Source organism: Paralichthys olivaceus, chromosome 19 (genome assembly GCF_024713975.1).
Source record: "Paralichthys olivaceus isolate ysfri-2021 chromosome 19, ASM2471397v2, whole genome shotgun sequence".
Taxonomy (NCBI): domain Eukaryota; kingdom Metazoa; phylum Chordata; class Actinopteri; order Pleuronectiformes; family Paralichthyidae; genus Paralichthys; species Paralichthys olivaceus.
Window position 1 is genome coordinate 1,964,337 of NC_091111.1, and position 22,629 is coordinate 1,986,965.

The window sequence follows — 22,629 nt, forward strand, 5'->3', positions numbered from 1 at the left end:
CAGAATGGAAACAGGCAGATGACATCCCATTTAGAATTGCTTCCATTCTCTTCATGGGTTAATGGGCCATGATAGTGTCTGTAATCAACATATTTCTTTTGGGTGTGAATGTTTCTCACATATATAGAGTTTCAAATAATGATCTCAGCGTAATCTCATAGAGTTTCAGGTAAATAAATCTCACAGTACCGGCAACACAGGCTGATGATGTCATGTCTAGCTAACCACACTCTGGACTTGATATTAGAATTAAGTGCTGTGAAGTCCCATCACGCGCAGCTGTAAATGTGATTCCAGCAGCCAGTCTGAGACATGACGCATCACAATTTATTCGAGTTTAATCACATTTCCAAAGCACCTACGGAGTAAATGAGGCTTTAATCTGATTTTCAAGGAAGTGCTCTAACTTTCTAAAGCAAACCAAGTTGTTTCATGAGCACATCAAACAGCTTAAAACAAGTAAAACTAGATTCAAGGCTGTAGTTTTGTCTTCATAAAAAATACTTTTAAAGGCTTTGGATTAAATTTATTGACCTCTATGCCAGATTGACATTTTACAGCAGATGATTCTAGAAATAGACTGAGTCAGAGCACCATATGATGCATCACAAGAATTGCAAAGATATTATATTTGTGGCCCTGGAAATGTGTGGCTATAGAGACTGTAAAGCCTTGGTGTTGCTGCAGACCTGTTTTTTAGCCTTTAGCTCTGAACTACACTGTTTTCTATATTCTATAGGAATCACCCCATCAGCACAATACAGGCTGATATCAGCATGGCCAAAGATTAATGCTGCTGAAAAATAATGATGGTGGAGCTTTATTTTGTCCCATGCCCAGCAGGTGTTTCAGCAATGCAGCAGTTCAAGTAGCATACAAACAGCTTGATGTTCACATTTTACTCTCCTTCAAGTTATTGTCCTGTGAGCACATCTTATATGGTGACACTCTCATTATGCCAAAGCACTGAAGTCAAGGGCTTGTGAAAAGACCAGTGGTTTATGTGAGTGTTCCTGCTCCCTGTGTAACCCGGTGGAAATAGTTTGTTATGTATACAGTAAGGGTGACGGCAGTTACGCTGGCTGACATGACCCTGCCTTTATGTGCTTTAATATCACTAACTTCAATTATGGCATCTTGTGTGGCTTTCATCAGCACATTTCTTCTATTTATTTCATACGTTTTCACAATGGGGACATCTCTACAATAATCACTGTAAACACAAACATGAATAAACCATTTTAACGATTAAACAAGAACTATTAGTGACAGTGATGGTGAATAAATGGATAGTGGTGTCTGTCTTTTTCTTGAGCAGTATTTTATCGTACATCATTTCCTCCCAGATTCGAGGCAAGGGTGGACTCGCTTGGAGTGAAGCTACGCAGTGTAGAAATTAAAGCTGAAATACGTCTATGATCGATATCTGATTCATTGAACAAGCAACACAGGAGGGATCTGATTGCCTTGTAATGAAAGTGTGATCATGTACTGAGTAGTGAAGTGGGCAGCGTTATTTTGGATATCCATCGATCCGAAATGGTCTGACTGAACAATATGGCTGAAAAGGCTTGCTGTGCAGACACACTCTAAGTCCTGAGCAGCAGCAGACACCTGTTTGCAGCTAAAAAGCCGCCCATTTATTATCGGTGAGTGAGCGCTAAAGCCAGCGCATGTCCAGCGTGTATTTGTCAAGGTAAATACTACGCCACTCGCATTCAGTTGTGCTAGATCTGGGATTGGCATCAGAGCCTATTACAGAAAATGCACTAAGCCTGTATATGTTAAGATTAAAAAGGCCCGAAAATGGTTCTGCGGCTGGTAAAAGTCAGAGCTAAAAATAGGCGTCTATATATTATATGCAGACGGATTCTACAAAACAACCCTCCTGCTCTCCAACCTTTAATCAGCCAGACGTTATGTGCTGTGAAATTCGTTTAATTACTGGACTCCTCTTTTGGGACTGTTCTTGTTCCATTGTGCTGGGAGCAGGTATTGATTTCAGGTTGTCCTCTGCCTCATTAGACCGTAGCAGAGCTCTGCCCTGCGAGCTGAAAGGGAGCCGCATCAATCCATAAATAAGCCGACTACACAACATCTTCTATTGTGTCGGGTTGAAATATCTGGGTGCCTGAAGGTGTGTGAGCAGTGAGCGATCCGGCTTTTATAGTCACCCTGAAACATTTAAGCCACGACAGGGCAGCCACCTTTGATGCCCTGCGGCTGATAGGAGCGCCCTGGATGTAAGGTGGCATTTGGTGTTTGCATTGAATCAGAGGTAATTATGTCATTGGAATTATTTCCACTTTCTTGTTGCCAGTGGCCTACACAGGAGGCAGAGACATGAGTGAGGACAGGCAGTCACAACCAGGATCAAAATGATGGTTCCTCTGAGGATGTCCTGCTATTGATCTGCTTTCATCTGTGGGGCCTCTGGGAGAAAGATGCAAACCTCACCCACCTCACAGCCACAGACCAATGGCCTGGATACTCGTTATATTTTATTTCTTAATTAGAAATGCTAAAACAGCAGAACGTCATGTGATACATGAATCCTATTTCTTACAAACAATGTGAATGACCAGAAAGAATTAATCTGGTATACCCATGTTAGAAGTTTGCCTCCTGATTTAGTCTGGAGAGGCCCCTGGCTAAACTGTACTCTAGATGTGTGATGGCTCTTTTCTTTTTTGCGCTCTAATTTTAACATGAACTCTCTCTGCTCCTGACTTGATGGACACACTAGCTGACATTGGTCCTTTCAGACTTGTCAAACAGGAAATACATGGCAGCTTGTCCTTCAAACTACAACAACTATCGGCTTCTAGTAACCTTTGAATTAAGAAATAGGACATGAATCATTTCATTTCAGAGCTTCAACAACAAATTCAATTGCTGCTAATAAATTCTGTGAGGGTGGGGAAACATTAAGTCATGTTATTGTCGAATATGTTGTTGAAGAGAGGAATGTTTCGATCTTTGATTGAATTGCTGACTTCCTATATAGTGCAATAAGCAACACACACAGGTAGACAGGTGATTTCTATGGCAAGTCTGAAAATGTAAATTTCAGCCCCTTCAGAAGCAGCCTAGATTTGTGCTGACAGGTGATGATTTAAACACAGTGGAATAGCTGATTTCAGAGCTGCACCTCACATTTGAGTAGATGTCTGCATGTGTGCATTATGTTGAGCCCATATGTGCATGGTTATATGACACTTGTCATATTACATCCACTGCGTTTGACTTCATGCATATGCAGAGGAGTCAGCCTGAGAATCAAGGAGCTAGATGAGATTTTCAGAGAACTGTTCAACTCAAATGAATTTGTATAGCGCCAAATCATAATATACATTAACTCAACAGTTCCAACAATTCCTTCAATGAGCAAGCACTGGCAACTGTGGAGAAAAAAACTCCCTCGTTAACTGGAAGAAATGTTGGCAGCCATCTGCTTCCACCGGTTGGTCTTCCGCTCACTTATTCTAGCAGGCTGCCTACAAAGATCTCCACAGCTCCAGAGATAGTTTTCCTGTTCTTCATCACCATTCAAGTGACGCACTTGCTCGACAAACCTGAAAAACTAATTGTTACTTGAAACTGCGTTTTTTTTCCCCCATACGCCTGACAAAAACTATAAAGGGATAAATATTAATACTCTGGTGTTGAAGGTAACCGTCACAAAAACCCTTGTAATGTCTTTATTCTCTCGCTCCCACTCGTTTGTGTTTGCACTCAGTAGGTATGCGCAAGCAAACATCCTGGGCAAAACAATACAAGCTATAAACAATAAAAGCTATAAAAACAGTGACATGACATACACAAGACTGAACATGACATACCAAGGTCGTGCACCCTCCCAAGAAGGAAACGTTCTTATTGACTGGTCTCGTGAACAAAGCACTACCCATATGAAGAGAGCATTGGATTTTCCTGGAAAATATACAGAGTTCTTTTCATAAAAATCAGTCCACAAGCAACCAAGATTTTTTTAAAGATACATTACAATCTGCCCTCATCTGTCAATAAAAAAAAGTGTGTACTTACTTATAGTACCTTTAAATTCAAAATTACATGAAAACACATTTTTGCTCTGTCATCTGTACACATCCCTTGTGTTTGCTGTGATTCGGGTACTTAGCTTGACTTTCTGGCTTTGACTGATGCTGTCAGTGCTGTTATTTGATTGATGGAACATCTGTGTGGTTGGGCACTATAAATAATTCATGGTTTCAGTACCAATAACTTAACATTCAACAGTTGCCATAGACGGAGCTGGATCAATGAAAGAGAGACAGCTGCTTTAGCTGGAGGGAAAGAGGGAGAGTGGATTTACTGCTCTGCAAGACCCCATCTCTGTATAATGAGGGAGAGACATAACACTGAGCGTGTGGAAGTTCTCAATGACTTAGCAAACACTGCAATCACTTGAATGAAATCATGTCTAGAGGGCATCAATGCTGACCTCCGTTTAGAGAATGGAACTTACTTTTTCTGATATAAAACTAGTTTGCCTAGCGATCTAGCTTGTGCTTTGAGAGGAGAGCAAATGATGAACCAAAATTATACCCAGGAAGGAGAAACACAGGGATTAAATACATCAGTGTCTGCATATGTCTGCACGTTAGCCAGCGAGAGAGAGAGAAACTTATATATTATATATAATACAATATATATATATATATATATATAAGTTTTGAGTTTCTAGGTTATTTATTTATAGAGTTGAATGAATTCTCAAGGAGGCAAACCATCAAATTATTCAATTCAACAAAAAAATTGCCCAAACAATCTAGGTCAATAAATCCAAATATAAACCCAAAGTCCATAACATCTGGCAGAGATTCACAAAAGTAAACAAAAAATCCCTCAAAAAGTCTCTTCATAGTTCAGAACTGGGGCAGAATGGTCACAGCACAAAGTTAAAGCACAAGGGATCATCTTCCATGTTAAAATGTTGTGAAAGGACAGACGTCTGAAAATGCACTGGCTACATACCAACTTGTAATACATGGGCTTGTTGAAAAAGGCAGGAGAATACTTTGAAATAAACAGTCTAGGCTACACATGGCTAGTGATTGGATCAGTCAGTTTCCACAAAATATCGTATGTCCCCAAAAAGTTATTGTATTCTTCTGGAAAAATTACAAAATATGCACAAAAATCAAAGTATCAAAATAATTTGATTAGATTTTATAGTTATTTTTTTTACATAAAGATAACTTTAATGTATGTGCAAAATGGTGAATATCAAATAATAATATAGGTTAAAGTACTCTATACATTAAAACCATAAGATTAAATTTTGGGGGATTCTGTCTTTTATGTTTTCATAGTTTAAATTTGAATGCTAACTGTATTTTAATTTGACACCTTTGTTACTTGTCATATAATATTATCCTGCCCATAATAGCAATCACTAGAGCGAAATGCCTGTTAACATCCATTGTTTCCCAAATGCCAGGCTTTATCTGTGACCACACAATAAATCCATGTGTGATTTATGAAAACAGCTTTTCAGGGAGTAATGCATACAGCGTCACAAATACCAACTATGACTATTCAGCTGAGAGAAGCTGAGATATAACTAACGTTATACCAGCTAAAAATGTCCAAGCACACAAAGCAACCTCTCAGAATTACAGGGTCAACAAACTTTTAATGTGAGAATTAGGCATTGCCCTTACATTTGATTTATGGCTCTCAGTGTATATTTGCGTTGTTTACACATGCCAGCAGTCTTAATTTGATGATATTTCAGGGTGAAACTGTCACTTCATTTCAGAATAAGCCTATAAAGCAGCAAAGGTGCTGACACATGAGAAGAGATATGAGAGGTAGGATTAATCATGTGCCACAGAATGTGTATAAGCAGGGACATAGCTCAGCTAAGCTGGAGGGAAAGAGGTAGAGAGAGGGAGCGAGAGAGCAAAGAAACTCACACATACATTGATGGATGAGCATGGTGTGGATTTACTGCTCTGTCTACCTACACTCAACTCCACCCCCACCTAGCTGAGGTTAGTACTAAACTAACAGCACGAGGCAGCAGCAGCAGGTCAAGTCACCGAAAGCAAGACCGGTAAACAAGTTAAAGGCCAAGGCTGGTCCACCCTCACTGTGCAGATTTTAAAAAATGTTCCTGAATATTCCACAAAGTCACATTAATGACCAAGGAAACAACCAAATATATTATTAAACAAATATTTTTTAGGCCTTTTAGCCAAAGAATCTGAAACATGTTTCGAATAAAAAGGTTGAAAAGTGTCACTTTCATAACAACTAAATGGAAAGCAAATGGAAAGGATTTTATTCAAAGGTTCAGTGTGTAGAACTGAGTGGTGAGTTTGCCTGTTGCAGCTGAATGACCCTCACCTTACCCTCCTCTTTCAAACATGAAAAAAACCTGTGGTAGACTTTTTTATGAAACTCAACAGGTGCTTAGTTTTTCCAGTCTGTACAGCTGTAAAATACATGGTGGTGTCCGTAGAGAGGACCCCCTCACGATGTAAATATAAAGTATTTAAATATAAAGGGGCAATTCTAGGGTAAATAAACAACCATTTGTACAATTTAGATTATCACTACACTAATGAAAACATTGCTAGGATTAATTTATATTCAATTTCTGCCAATAGATCCCTTTCACCTAAATCTTTAAACACTGGACCTTGAAGGAATAATCCAGTCTGCTGAAAATGGTCCTTCCAATAATCGTCTTAGCACAGATAAATAACTTTTGTGCACTACTTTGGGCGGCTGTGGCTCATCCAGAAGGTTGGCAGTTCGATCCAAGTCTGCCCCATTCCACATGCTGAAGTGTCCTTGGGCAAGATACTGAACCCCAGATTGCCCCAGATGGCTGTGCCGGCTGTGTGTGATGTGATAGAGAAAGTGCTGCTCATAGATGCAACGTGTGAATGCATGAATGGCAAAACTGCACCACTTTGAGAGGTCATTAAGACTAGAAGCCGCCATAAAAATACAAACCATTTACCATTCCTGCACATGAGTGTGTATATGGTGTGTTGTGAAGCTTCTGCTCACTGCGCCGAGAACTGAGATGAGTTGACCTTTATAAAGTGCTGCCATGTGCTTCTGGACAGTGTCTGGAATACAAGATACTAAAAAGGCCACATCCATACAATACAAATCTCCCTTTGTCGGCAAAACTCATTTTGTTCGGCTGCAAGCTGGATGCGGATGTGGTATCATGTGAATGAGAGTTCAATACATACCCTCTATTCCTCATGACTGCCAGAGGTGGTGTTTAGCACCTGGATACTTCTTTATGCACATATGCAGATCCTGTATCTGTAATGCAGAAAGAGATATTCACACTAAAATCAAATGTACAATCACAAATGTTAGATCTATTCTACAAGGGAAAGTTGATTAGGATTACATAGAGCAGAAAATGAAATGGAAAAATGTAGTGCCTCCACCCATCCTGAATTACAAACTATCACACCATGAAAATGTCTGAACAAACCCACTGACTGATTTTCAGCCCTCAGCCCAGGGAAAGGTTCATCCAGTTTCTAGTTTGCATGACAAATGGGCTGCAGAGCCTGGCATCCAGTGGGGAAACTGCGTGCTAAGTTGAAATGTACCCACAGATGAGAATAAAACACAACGCGTCAGTGTGAAATTGCTCCTCTCCTCAGTTAATTAAAACCAGCCCACTGAGTGTGTGGACGCCTGGATAGAGAGGGGTCTTAAATCTGAAAGTCAGAACCCGGTTATGTAAACAGTGACCACCGCTGAGCCAAGGCTGCACATGAGGAACTCTGTCCTCAAATAACTGCCTCACAGAACGTGGTCTCCTTCAGGTTAGGAGACGGAGCTCGTCCTCCTGTGGTTCAAAGGAAAGTGTGAGAGTTGAGTTTATCGTAATTGTGCTGCTTGGAGGAGCAAAGCACTAATACTAAGATCAGGAGGTCAGTGCCCCACTGGGCTGAGTGATGAGGAGAATGTCCGTCCTAGTACTGCGAACACAGTGGAGGAAAGAATAATCAACGTGTAATCAAAGTAAAAACCACAAATGTTAAAGTGTTAAAGCACTTTACAGAGAGATAGGATTATAATGAATAAACTTAAAAACATAAGTGCTGAATGCATCATTCCGAATAAACTGGTCCAGTAGCCATTCTAAACTTGCCTGTTTGGAATAGGCCTGTGTTAATACTCCTACTCATTAATGAGTCCTCCTCAAACATAATATAGTTAGAAAACTTTGCGTTCATCCTACCTGGTTTATCTGCAACGAAGATATAGAGTTATTATTTTAGTATATTATGCTATTCATAAAATGAAACTGAATTTGCTTAATTACTCTTTACGTGTGTGGCTCATATAAACGTTTGAATGACTTGCTAAACTGCTGTTACTTTTTCATAAATTAAACATTTTCAAAATAAAAGCTATGTAATTCAGCTCAATATAAAGTAATGCAGCAACAAAACAGATGTGTTTTTACTTTGAAGACAAATTGCTGAAGAGGAAATGATTCAATGAATGTTGCCATGATGGAGATCAGCACCAACAGCTCCCATGAATGCCTGAGTCAGTCCATTATGGTGAAATAAAATTTATCAAATTGCCAAAATTATCAGACGGACTGTTATCAGACTGTTCTACCCCCACTGACTACTCCAGAGCGCTAGTCACCTGTTCGTTCTCTTTTTTATCAATACTGAAGGTGTTGTGTGTCTAAATCGCACCAACTTTACTTCCCTGGGACATTTACAATAGAACTGCCAAGTGTGAAGCTGATAAGAAGAACAGTTCCCAGGATTTGTGGTTCTAGTATTAGCCATAAAGAAAAGAATCTGACAAACGCTGGAAGACGTTATTGGTCATCAGATCAGAGGGGTCCTGTTGTGGAGTAGTACAAATAAAATAATCTTGAAATCATCTTAACTTCACTGGTAGCAGATGGAAATAGGTCAGCACAGGAGAGATAAGGTCGCTCTTCCTGGTGCCAGAGAGGAATCTTACAGCGGCATTTAGAAGCAGCAGCATGTGAGATAAGGATGTCTGAAGAAATGAAACTACAATTTTGTACATGATCGAACACAGCAGAAGTCTGAATCCCACATTAAACTAGAATCAAAGACAACACCGAGATTTCTTGCGTGGGAACATGCATTCAATGACAAAGGCCCCATTGAACTGAAATCTCACTGCAGCCAAAATCTAGGTCAAGAAGCAAAGATCTGGACCTAAATTTACCGCTGTCCTACATTCAGCTGTACGCCGTCATCTTCAGCTTTTCAACTTGCTCTGCTCTGATTGTGCCAAATGTCACATGATATATTTCAATAAGACATGCTCTATATCTGTCTGAAGCATGATGCGCAAGCAATATGTTGTGTATTTCTTTTATAAGAAGGTTTTCTATTTGCAAAAATGCATTTGTCATTTTATCATGTCATGATATTAAGGATGTTTTGTATTTGAAGACCACACTTTGAATCAAAGACATTTTATAAAATGTGTTTCGTTTGTTTAGCAAGTTTTTAACAGGATTTCAGCCTTATTGTAAAATGTTACAATGCTTTACACATTCTTTCAAAGTTCAACCGAAATTAGATTTTGTGTTTTTAGTTGTCTTCTACCACATGCAGTATATATCTGTATATATATTTATTTCGATATTGTTTAAACCTATCTATTCTAATCTCTTTGAGAAAACCATCATCTGAATAACAGGAGACTAATTTCATGCGAAAACAGGTCTGGACCATTGAAGTCATGTGATAAAGAAAAGGAAATAAACAGACTGAAGTTTAGGTCCATATTATCTGAATTACCTTATATATGAAGAAATTGGTGAATGCAGCAAGTTCCCCTATAAGAACAAATCTGTTTGTTCGAAAGGTTCTAATCATGGCACATAGTTTTGTTCCTTTTTAGATAAAAGTAATTTCAAAATATACTTATAAATTTACTGTTGCTGTCAACTCGTTATGATTGTACATAATTTACACTAATTGTGATTTAATTAATGCATTAGCTCATTGCGTTGCTATAGGATGACCCTCTGACAAACCAGTCTAGTTACAATTTGAATTGTCCTAATGTTGCATCAGTGGGTGCAGTATCAGCAAAAATAAAATAATTATTGTTCACAGGAAGGCCTTAGATTAAAAGTGTCTTAATCCCTGAAAAAGCCTTGTTTCACACAAACATGACATTATTTCCTTTTTCCCCTCAGTTCACAAATGACCTTTGTTCCATTTAAAGTTATTTAGTCAATTACTGGACTTGAACTGCTTGGTTTAAAATTGAGAAAATTGGTTGTTCTAAAACTATATACTTTATGTATGTAGTAAGAGTCCATGCCTTCCTGACCCACCTACTAAGGACACGGCAGTAATTGTGCCTCTGAGAAAAAAAATATTATTCCAAAACTAGACATAAATTATTCACAGGCCACTTCTTTTTGATTGTCTGCTTCAAATCATACTATAAATTATCTCATGCAGAGTTATGCAGTGCAGCAACACCCAATTATGAGAATATGATAACATCAATTTTGAAGTCAGTGCACAGAGCAATCAATAAGAATTATATTGTGCCTCAGTTCATTGGTTCTGCCCTCAAAGGGGACGGTGAGGCAGAGATAGAGATGGCCCCCAGGATATGCTGTGATTACAGACGGCCCAGAGGTCAGGGGCTGCAGGGTCCAACCCCACAGGCCCACGTAACCCAAAAGGATTGTGCACCACTTTAATCACATAAAAAAGTGGCTGCATGTAGAGGAAATCCAGTAAATCACACATGATAGGGTCACACACACATACACACAGCAGTGAAACTGGGCTGTGTCACTGCCGCAGTGTGGAAATTACTGCTCCTGGAGGACATCAGACTCTGCCAATCATGTCCATGCTTACACACTGCGGCGACGGGCATGTGTTTGCCAAGCCTTGCAGAACAAATATTCATTTAATTTATGCAAATATGCACAAGAGTAGATTCATTTTAATTATTAAAAGGAGACCGCTCTGTGTGCAACAGATTGTTCTGCTGGTGAATCGGCTGCATACATGTCCTATCTAATTATTAACAGCCATGTTGTACATGGGTGAAACAGAACAGAAGCGTTTCCCCGTGGCTGGCACACAACGTGAGTCAAAAGGAGATTTTTTTTTCAGTGTTGTGTTTGATTCTGATCGCTCTCCTGTTTTTTTCTCCTGCCTGCCTCTCATTCTTTGTCCTTCACATTTTTTTTCTCCATCTTGAACTCCTCTTGTACACACGAAATAAATTCCAGTCCTCACTGTCAATTTGTCATGCCTTACTGCTGCTTGGATTGAAAGTCTTTATTTATGTTATTTTGCCTGTCCTGCTTCCACAAGTGTTAAGGCCACCTCTTGCACCCAACCCTTTTTCTGTGCAGTTTTGTGCCAGGAACCTGAGGAGTATATAAACCAAGCCTGCCTGCCAGTCATGGCGGCTGTACTTGGCTCGCCAGCCATGCTGCTTGTGTGTTACTGCTGAATTGTGTTAGTTTGCACCATGAATTTTGTATTAGTCAAACTATCTTACACTGCTAGAAACTGGGTCAGTTTGTTGACATGTGTTACTCAGACAAGGTTTACGGGTGCTGTCCCTTTGTCTTTTTGCTTTCTTGAAATAGCTTGTGAGGATCTGAGAATGTGTTTTCTCTGCTTGCGTTAGCATGTTTGGATTGACTGAAGGGCACTGATGGCCATCGTCAGATTAATTTCGCTTTGCGTTTGCAGTCACTCTGCTCTCCATAATGCTCCATGGCGGAAACCAGTAACGCACCTGAAACACTCATTTACATACTAGTGCCTCTACCATCATTTACACAGTTACTTTGAGTAGATCACCCACCAACCAAATGTGCAATCTGTTATAATGCACATGCATTCTTTATTTGGGATCTTAGTAGATCAGGTCCTTAGACTGTCTGAGTACGGCAATGTGAGTATTTACTTGATTTTAACATTAATTTTAGCTGCAACCACAATGGAAAGTTCACCTGCAGCAAATCAGGGTGAAATATAAACACATTCAATATCAAGTGATCTGTATACATTACATTGCAGTTTTTTTTTAAATCAATGTCACACTGCAGGAGACTGGATCTTCTTTACAGTATTTAAACAAAGCATGTTAAACAGTGTAAAGACCACAGCTTAAACCTGACTTCCTTTCGTAGTATCAGTTAACCACAAAGTTACTCCCAACGTCTTACTTCAAGTTAAGTCAGCTTAGATCATCTCAGTTGTTGCCACTTCTCTTTCGAGTTGAACTGCTCAGAGCTCACTCTGAAGAAAACAGACATGATGTGGACATCTGACTGTGAGGACTAAATCAAAACCACTGCACCACAGAGCAAGGACGCCACTAACAGTGGACACCAGAGACTTGAAGTGTGATTAACCTGCACTGTGTTCAGTGAATGTGGCTCTGCATCTGTGGATTGGAACTGTTGCAATATAAATAATAATATGATAAACAGACAGCTCTCATTAAGAGAAGCATCATTTAAAAATAGAGCAAAGACAAAGCAAAGACAGTTACTTGTCTGCACTGAAAAAATGACACTCTTGGATTATAAAAAGGATTATAAGTCGTCAAATGTTGTTCCCAAAGTAAAGTTTACTTTATAAAGTCATTCAGCTTTCTGGAGTCAAACTCTTTCTCAAGAACGTCAGAGACAATCCCCTGTGTCAGTGCGTCCATGACATCCCCAGCTGCTCTCCTAGTTGTGTTTGTTAATTAGTTTGGATGTTGTTTGTGGGGCTGTAGCAGTAAAATAATTAACAATGACAAATAACATTCGTGTCCACTGGCTCTTATCCCTCCTCCACAGCTGTGGAGATCTCGCTCTTCTGCAACCTGTTTTTATCAGGCCATGGGAGCCAAACCAAAAGCGCTAATGCATTAATTTATAACATGACCTGGCATCCAGCTGAGAGGGGGAGCATGGGAAAGAGAGAGAGAGAGAGGTTGGTTGTGTGAAAAATTGCAGTGTCACCACATGAGTCCACTTTTAGACCTCTTGCATCAAGTTACTGTGTATGCGCTGATACAGCCCTGGGAAGCAGATGTCCGCCTGTGACCAATTGTTTATTAATGGATGAGACTCACCAGATTCATCAAAGCCCGAGCTGTGTGGCGCCATGTGCAGGTGTTTGATATCTCAGTTAGAAAAGGGCGGACTCTATATGGCAACTTGAAATAGATATTAAACACAGATCCTGCCATATTGTTACTTAAGCGACCACTGATTATGACCACTGTGCTCGCTGATACTTAGCCAAAAAACGCTGGCATAATGCCTCTGTTGTGTGACGTTAAGAAGCAAGCAAGTGTTCCTGATTACTGAGATGTGACACGTAACATAGCAGCATAGTGTCTGCTCTAACACGCTGGCTCTGTGACTCCTAACATCATTCAAGCCCTTCTGAAAAGGCATGTGACCTATCTAGCTAACCCTAACTAATGCAGACCCAATTACACTGGTAATGTCATACTGAAATAGTTTTAGAGGTGTTGATTTGACTTAATATAACTTAATTTTGGAAGCTGCAGTTTGTGATGATTGAATAGTAAGGTGTTATAACAGGTTATACTATGTCTTTCTTTCCAGCCCATTTCTATAGAGCATAGTAGAAGTTAGCTGAACTAATAAAGTTACATGACAATTTATTGAGAATAGATTTCGATGCACGCTCCCAACCTTGACCTCAGTAAAAGCCTGCATTCAGCATCCATGCAGTAAGAAAGTGAAAGGAAGAACAAATAGAAATAGAAATGTCCAAAAGGTGAAAATAATTGTGAGTCAGTCAAACACAGTGAGCCTCAGTGTACATTTCAAAATACAACTGTGGCGTCATTAGAGATGTCTCCCTCTTCAGTACAGATGCCATTTTGAGACGGACAGATAATCAAGATAAGTGACAAGACAAGGTTCGGAAGAGTCGATTTCAGTTTCTGTGTCAATGCGTGTGTACAATATAGATGGAAACAGAATGGATCAAGTTGGAGTTGAAACCAGGCTGTTGAACAGTATACTGAGAACGCAGACACAGACAAGAGAGAAGTCGTTGGAGCAGATGATGTGTGTGACCACCTGACTAGTTACATTTCTCAGGAAATGCATCTCAGGATACTGGATAGGATACGTGGCTATGCCATGCCCATACCGCACCTACGACTTTGATTCAATGCAAGTATGATTTGTTCTTAGATAGTAACTCCTCCTGGGAAATTACAAAAAAAGTTTCATGCTGACTGTGATGCAGTCCACCATCAGCTTTTTCGGGGTTTGACCTTGCTCGCCTTCAACTTGAATGTGTTTGGAAAGTCTCTAAAACCAAGGCACCCAAACCGCATCCTTATCAACCGCCCGAAAACTTTAGCACCTAACCATCTGAATGTCTGATATTACATAATTATAAAGACCAGCACAGTTATTAGCTGGTATCAGATATCGGAACAAGCAAAACACCCACAACCATTATGCAATATGTAAGCTCACACTCTGGAGGTTCCTTAATTCATCAGGATTAGCTGCTGCTTTGTGGCGTTGAAACCAACTCTTCTAAACAGCTGTATTGTACTTGCTTGAAAATCTGACCCAGATCTAATAATGCATTACTCTACAATGTGTTTTTGAGGCAAGTTTCCTGTGAATAAACCTCAATTCAGCTACTTGTACACATTACTTTATGGGCTACTCCCCAAAGTGTCCATGGGTGTTGGAATCAGATCGGCTAGTTAATCAGAAGCTTCACCTTAATCAAGACTAATCAAAAAAGTCAGTGCTGAGCCAGCTGTGAAGGAAACTCATTTTGGCTGCTTGTACCTGCCTGTGAATCAAAGGCTTTGCCATCAGGGTAATTTCTCTCCACAGCATAACTGGTACTACACTGTCATCATTCGTAAAAAAGTCAAAAAGTGATCAGAAAGGTAATTTTATATTTGAACAAATATGAGTGACAGTAATAAAGAGCAAAAAGCTCAGCCAAGACATGACAAAAGTATAGCAGCTCCAGCTCGCCATGTTGCCAATGATACTTGGGTCGGAGAAGGATTTGAATATTCTGCAAGGATTACATCATTTAACTGTCATGTTGGCTTCCACACAGGAAGCATCAAGTCAGTCAGTCTTATGTGCCTGAGGTACTAGAAGCATGAATTGCAATAACTGTTCAAAAACAGCAGCTTTTTAGGGTATTAATTCCCTCTTCACATAATTAGATAGAATGCCAAGGCACCAAGTAATATTTCTTATGGGACGGCCCTGTCAGGAGTGCAGATTGTCTTTTGAGGCAGAGGAAGGGTTGAATGCAAAGTGACAGTGAATCTTGGAAATGGGACTCTTAAGAACATTATTTGTCATAAATTACAGAGAGGACCTATGCTCAAGGTCAGCTGTAAAAGTGACAAACCTTCAAGCAACGCCCACTCTACCATCATCAGCCAAGGATTCATCAAGAAAGCATCCTCCAACTTTATCTGTCTCCCAGTGGCTGTCCCTCCTATGGGACGTTGAGGAGGGTGCATGACCCAGTCCCATGAGACGGCCTTTTGAAATTGGGCAAATAAAAGATGGTTGGTCTCCTCCAGACAAGTAGAAGACTTATAACAGAGGGCAGACGATTGCTTGGCAGCCTCCATAAAGACTTAAAAAGGTTGAAATGATTCATTTGCTCTTGTCTGGCAGCAAGTGAAAGGTGGCGCCTGGTTTACTGATCCCTTATGAGCTCACAGTCCATTTACTGCATAGGTGTTGCAATGACAATCCATTTCAATTTAGATTTTTTTTAAAACAAATTTGTTGGCAACATGAGAACACACTGGAGGAAGCATGCTGAATTGTCACATGCTGAACGGTGCAATATGTATGTTTCTCTACTACTCTCTTTACATTTGTAAAGAACATAATCTAGTTTTGCATTTATAAGGCGATAAATTATATTCGCCCTCTGAGCAGAGCTACTTCTAAAGGGCAGACAGGACGCTACAGTGACTTCCTATAATCCCTAAAGGCTTCTCCTAAAGTCAGCGAATTAATACAGTTTGATGCTGTACTTTTTTCAATTATGTTAATTGTATTCATGTTCATGTTTAGAGTTATGTCACGCCTTAGTTTAGTTAAACTTCACTTCTAGTCTCGTCGTGCACTTCCTGTTTTATTTTGTACTCACCTTTTCCCTCTCGTTTCAGACCCTGACTTCCTCCCTTTGTGTGATTTTCCCGCCTTTGTGATCGTCTTCCCCCGCCCCTGATTGGTTTCACCTGTTTTCCCCTTCCTCATGTATAAATAGTCCTCGTCTCCCTGTTTCCTGTGCCAGTTCCTCTTGTTCTGTCCACGAGTGTTTATTGGAGTATCACTGTCAGGTCAAGTTTATGGTCATTTTCAATTTTATGGTCTTTTTCGGTTCTCAGTTTTGTGAGTGTTTATTGTTACTTTTCATATCCTCCTAGAGAGCGCCTTTTGTTCGTGCATCTTTTCAAGAAATAAACCTTTGTTATATTCACTACTGCCACAGAGTCATGCATTTTGAGTCCACCAGCTTCGTGTCTGAGGTTGTTACATAAATTGATAGTCTGAGTGGGAGTGGTAGTTTTATTTATGCATTGACAAATCATTAAATCACTAAAACAAGGTTCATTTTATAAACTTTAACTCGATACATTTATCCAATGCTACATGCATACATTACTTACCTTCCATTTATTGTACAGTTCATTTCACAGTGTGAAAATGAACTCACAGAGAGTCTGAGACGGATGGGAAATCATTTCACAATGGACCCTGAGGATACTTTAACATCTGCCACCTTCTTAAAAACTGACAAGTTCAAATGAATCCTGATGTGACCCAATGTTTCTTTCAGTTAATGTAAATGTATTTTACAACAGTAGCAGTGAGTTACTGTGATCTGTGATGGATCATCAGATGGAAGTCTCTGAAGAGCAGAGGCAAGCTAAAATTATAAACCACAGCTATATTTCTATATCTAGATTTATAAGTGGTGAGTTTTTACCTCTTGAGTAAGTGCAGGGCTAAGATTTTGCTCATTACTTTCACGGCCCTTCATGGTCAGTCTCCATATTTCACCTGGGTGCTGCTTAAAGTCCTCAGACAAGAACCTGTAGTTTACCTGTAGGCTTGGCTGTCATTGCACACTGGCTCTGGAACTAGTTGGTCTTGTGTTTTCTTATAAAAACATAGTATTGATTCGCCTAATAGTAATATTTATGCTTGATATCTTGTTTTACATCTGAGATTTATACCTCTGCCATACCTCTGTGTTGTTTGTTTGTATCTTTATATGTTAGCTGGCAGGACTGCACAAAAACTACTGGACAGATTACCATATAACTTGGTGGCTACATGGGTCAGGTAGGAATTCATTACATTTTGGTGCAGATACATATTTGTTTCACTGTCTTTAACGTTGCAAAATAGGGCATTTTGCAACATTTCCATTGATTTCAGAGAGTGGTGGACTGTGGATTTTTATTTTAAAAAATCTGGCATGTTTAGCAGACTGTGTACAGATTAAAATAAAACTCTAGGATCTATTGAATTCAATCAATAAGTAACATGCAATACTTAAGTGTAAGACTAATAATACTTGAGTGTAAATAAATATAGAAAATATAAATATATAAAACTAATATATAAAATGTAAAAAAAGATGAAGATATGTCCAGTGCATGAAGTGCACATGAACCAATTTATTGCACTGACAGAATGAATATTGCAAAGTTGAGAGAGCTGCCCAGTATTGTGATGGTGTCCTGCAGGGGGTGGGACTGGTTGTCCATCAGAGAATGGTAAATAGTCTGGTCTGTGTTTATATGGAGCTTTCCTAGTCTTAATAAACACTCAAAGTGCTTTACAGTACAGTTTTACATTCACACACACACACACACACACACATTCATACAGTGCATATGTGCATTACTTTTCTCAATGAGAAGGGTCACTGTGGGGTTCGGTATCTTGCCCAACAACACTTCGTCATTCGGAATTGGGAAGACAGGGATTAATCCCCTACCTGCTGGTAAGAGGACGACCGCTCTAACCCCTGAGCCACAGCTTCAACATAATCTGCCCCACCACAGTGTCAAGGGGGAATCCCAGAACTGAGCTGGCCTTCCCGATCAGTCTTATAGGCTTATGTGAAATGATACAAAAGAGTCTAAATAACAATGTGGTAGCAGAATCTTAAAAAAACCACCATAAAATGTTTCTGTAGTGACCAACATCTGACCTTCCCTACCTGCCTGTGCTGGATGTACTTTATGGCATCACACTACATGATGTGACCTCTCGCTGATGTGCTGAGCTGCTAACATTCCAGGCTTTAATGAAAAATGTAATCCCACACTATCTCAGACGGCACCATTACATTTGCTCAAAAAAGTCTGTCAGACTGGGCTGACACGCGTATTCCTCCACACAGGGGATGGTGACGCGCGATAGCACCGGGCTTATTCTGCTTTATTCCTCAGCCCCCGGTGACAGTTTCCACAGGGCATGCAGTCAATCACACTGTGCTGCCCTGTCACCTGCAGCATCCTTCAGTCGGACTGCACCGCCTTCACTGAGGATAAACCCCACCTGCTCTGTCTCCTCATCATCTCCATGCTCCTCTGCTCAGTTGTGTGTATGTGTGTGTGTGTGACAAATAGGCCTGCAGTGAGATTCCACATAATCATCCAGCACTTCTGTCTTCCTCTGTCTAAGCTGTGTCAGATTTCCACACTAATGCATGGTAATGATATTGGCTGATGTAATTTGTTTGGCATGTAGACGCAACCAGTCAAAGCAGAGGTCTGTTCTCAATTGTCTTGTTTGCTAATAGAGTTTGAGGTCTAAAGGATGCATGGGGAAGCATAATGGGGATGCAATGGATGAATAAATGAACATTGGACAGTGTTGTCAGTAATCAATACCTCATCTACCACGCAGATGATAAGTCTGGCAGCCTGATTAGAATGTGAATATGTGTTGATTGCGGGTTTGTTCTTTAAAGGGTCAGTTCACACAGGGAGACAATATTTCTCACTCATCTTTGGTGGGTTTTGGTCTTTCTGATGGTTTTGGTTTCATTTTCACAGCTTTTGAATCTTCAATATTTTATTCAGCTCTGTGCCGAATGAGTAACATTTACACTTAATATGGACACATTGTCTGGATAAGGATAAAAGACTGAGGGATTTTGCATTGATACCTGGTATTCAAAAGCGTCCTTTTTGGTAGGTACTCATTCTGCTCACATTACGATTGGATGCCGATATAAAATTTAGTGGGTTTGGTGAACAAAAGTGGTGCGTCCCAGGCTACTACTAGAATTTTGCTTGGCTTTGTTAAGGCAGAAGGAAGAGGCAGTGTTGGGTCATCCTCATTTAACATTGAATGTGGCTTTTTTCTATAGGAGCTTAAAGAATGGATGGGAGAATCTGAGTGCATTCCAAACACAATGTCTGAATGCATTTGCACCTCGCATTTAAATGGAGTGAAGCCTGCGAGCATGTTCCGGCAGCCAACTCGAGCTGCGCTGCTCCAATCATGTGACACACAACATGTGACATACCTCATCCTCCACAGTCATCACCCACCTTATTAGACGGCCTATTTAAGTAGAGACAAATTTCCCATCAACCCCTTTGCTTGCACTGCTGCTGCAGTATCACTACCAGTTACTTCAGCCCCTCCACCACCCCTGCATCCACCTGTAGGCTCCGACTGGGGGGGTTACAAGTATTTGCTCGTCACTCCCATCATATCTAATTAATCATATTTGGGGAGTGATTGAGTCAGAGCCTAGACACCAAACACTAACATGAGTTGTCTGACTGAAATGCCTTTTTTCTTTATCCAGATAGAATATAGGGAAGAGTTGCCATAACCCGAGTGAATGCACTGTAAATACCGTTTTTTTGGACTGTATCTGCGTTGTGGCAGAAATCTGAGATAGATTTTAAAATCTAGGACCTGAAAGCAGCGATGATCAGACCCTCCTCATTGGAGCATGCAATAATTGAAAAGTAATTCCTTGCATTACAACTAATTAGAGATGCAGGAGTATATTAGGTGTGCTGTGGTTATCAATAATTTAATCATTGGTCTGTGTCATACAATTATACAATCTGCTATATTTTTGAGAACAGTTGAGCTCTATGAGAAACTGTTCTGTTGATACTGTAATGGGAGGGGTAGTGCTCATTTTAAACAGTCCAAGATAATCAGACTGACAGCCCTTTATTTGTAGAACAACTTGTAAACCAACTTTATTCACCACCTCTCATAACCCCTCACAGTAACCATCTACAGAGACGACGAGCATCCGCTGCCACCCTCTCTGCCAGGACACACGTGGAAGCTCTAACAGCGACTGCAAGTGTTCATTAGAGATAGTCTGCCCACATAATTGCCCGGCTCCTGTGGCAGACAGGACCTGCCACTCAACTATTACCAGTATGACAGCAGCCTGCCGTGCTCTTGCTCCCACTCTTGTTTCCTGACATTTGGACCCATTAGAACTGAGAAGCCACCCCCCGTTTGTGCTTGTCTGCTTTGCTCACACAGAAGATTAATGTGTGGAAATTTAAAAGTGCCTTCTTAACCTGTGCTTAACTGTGGTTTGTGTCTGGAGGCAAGTCTGGAGTGGCAGGGGACCGGAGGCACTTGCACTGCATCTGAATACGCTTGTATAAACAAACTTCTCTTCTCACAGTGGCTTTTCCACTGCACAATGAGAGGGAAGGGTTTGAAAATGCATTACTGCAGGATGGTGATTGATGGAGATCGCTGAAGAGCAAGGCAACATTATCTATACAGAGCATTTCATATGCAAGGTGATTCAAAGTGCATTAACAGTGAGATGAATGGAAAGAAAATCTATTGTTTCCAGGCATGCACACAGCTCTGGGGCTGTACTTCCAGCGAAATGCTAACATCAGCAAGCTAATAGCAGCGAGTCACACTGCTGACTTCAGTGTCCACAGGAGCCTGTGATCTCAGAGTTACAATCCATCTTGAGCTAATGAGACTAGCCTAACCTCTCCCACAGACCTAACTACTCCATCAGGATTGGACGTGACTGGGGCGGCTGTGGCTCAGGGGTGGAGTCTCCCCCATTCCACATTCTGAAGTGTCCTTGGGCAAGATACTGAAAAAGTTTATTTAACATAATTAAAGCTTGGCGTCTTCGTCCCTTCCCCAGATATGATTACATTCATGTAATAGGAGTGACCTTATAACACCTTCAGTGTTGGAGGGGCTGGATCGACAGGCGGCGATACTGACTCAGAGTAAGGGAGAGATGGGAAAGCTTTGCAGCTATTTTTAGGATCAGTTAGCACATAGTGTTTTATATATTTTCTCTGTGGATTATGAAGATGCAAAGTCTGCCTTTATCCTCATTTTGGAGTTTTGTTGGTTGTTCATCTTCATGCCACAATCTTCCTGATTCCTGCCATTTTCTCTATTTCAAGCTTTATCTGACAGACATCAAATCAAACAAGTGCAAAGGCACCGTTTGTAATTTTGACATTTAAATTGCCCAAAATGTGAGTTTATTTATGGAGAGAGTCCCTTTACCTCACTAGTGTTTGCTGTTGAAAGAACCATGACTGATGTTCATGGATGTTTCATCATCATCACCTCCAACAACCCGAGAGACAATTATAAATGATCCAGCCTAGAGTCAAGACAGCTATTGTGATCAATCATCTGATAACTAATAGCTGCACAAACTCATCAGAAACAGTATCTTAAAGTAAAATATCTCATCGATGAATTGCTACTTAAGATACGTTTGATTGTTTCTAAAATAAACGGTCTACCCCACCTCAGGTTTCTCATCTGCTCCGATCTCATTCATCTTGTTAAAATCAGCAGGGACCAACTAAGAAAGTGAGATCAAAGAAACTGTGCATCAGTTCTGTTCAAATATAAAACTCAGGTTCATTATCAGATGCATTTTTTATTCAAACCAATTTCCTGCCACAGACCTGATGATTATTAACGGGGAACTGTGGTAAAGTCAGACTCAGAGACAGAGGTGTTGGGCCTGTTAGCTTTTAAGTGTGGGCGTCAGACCACGTCTGACGTTGGAACACTTCTGCATATTTCACCCTATTAACTAAGAACAAAATACAAGCATTCATAATATTGCTGAATATTTTGGCTTTGATTTTGAGAATTAAAAAAATTATGCATTTATTCTAATCTAAAATCGGAATAAATAATCTTATTTATTCCTATTTGCCCAAGGCAGCTTAACCAACACGTATCACTTCACACCTCACCAAGCAAATCAATTCTACACCAAAACATTTGTATTTTTACACGGAAATGATGTCCATCTGTTGGAGTCAACGTCCATTTCTTACAGTTTATAAGCATCTGTAGAGAAATGCTTCATGTGCAGTTTGCCTTCCAGACCTTTAATTAAAATCTGGGCTCGGAGAAAAGGTGCTAACTGGGTCGTTTCTTGTTTTTAAAGGCTGCAGACCACACACAGTGATTAAAAATATAAATATAAGGATCTACGACTGAATCTTTTTTGTGATTGATGAGAACGGGGAAGAAAAGCCTCACTTTTCCTGCATGGCAGC

The 22,629-nt window shown here is 40.2% G+C and overlaps 1 protein-coding gene across 2 annotated transcripts in view; it reads right to left on the reverse strand.

Moving 5' to 3' along the window:
- LOC109632423 (heparan sulfate glucosamine 3-O-sulfotransferase 5) overlaps positions 1-22,629 on the reverse strand; it is a 68,189-nt gene that overhangs the window by 23,493 nt on the left and 22,067 nt on the right. The window contains exon 2 of one of the 2 annotated variants that reach the window (XM_020091681.2): positions 7,239-7,314. The exons of the other annotated variant lie outside the window; for it this stretch is intronic. The gene's annotated coding sequence lies outside the window, so the exon portion shown is untranslated. The remainder of the gene's footprint in view (positions 1-7,238; positions 7,315-22,629) is intronic. 2 annotated transcript variants of the gene reach the window in all.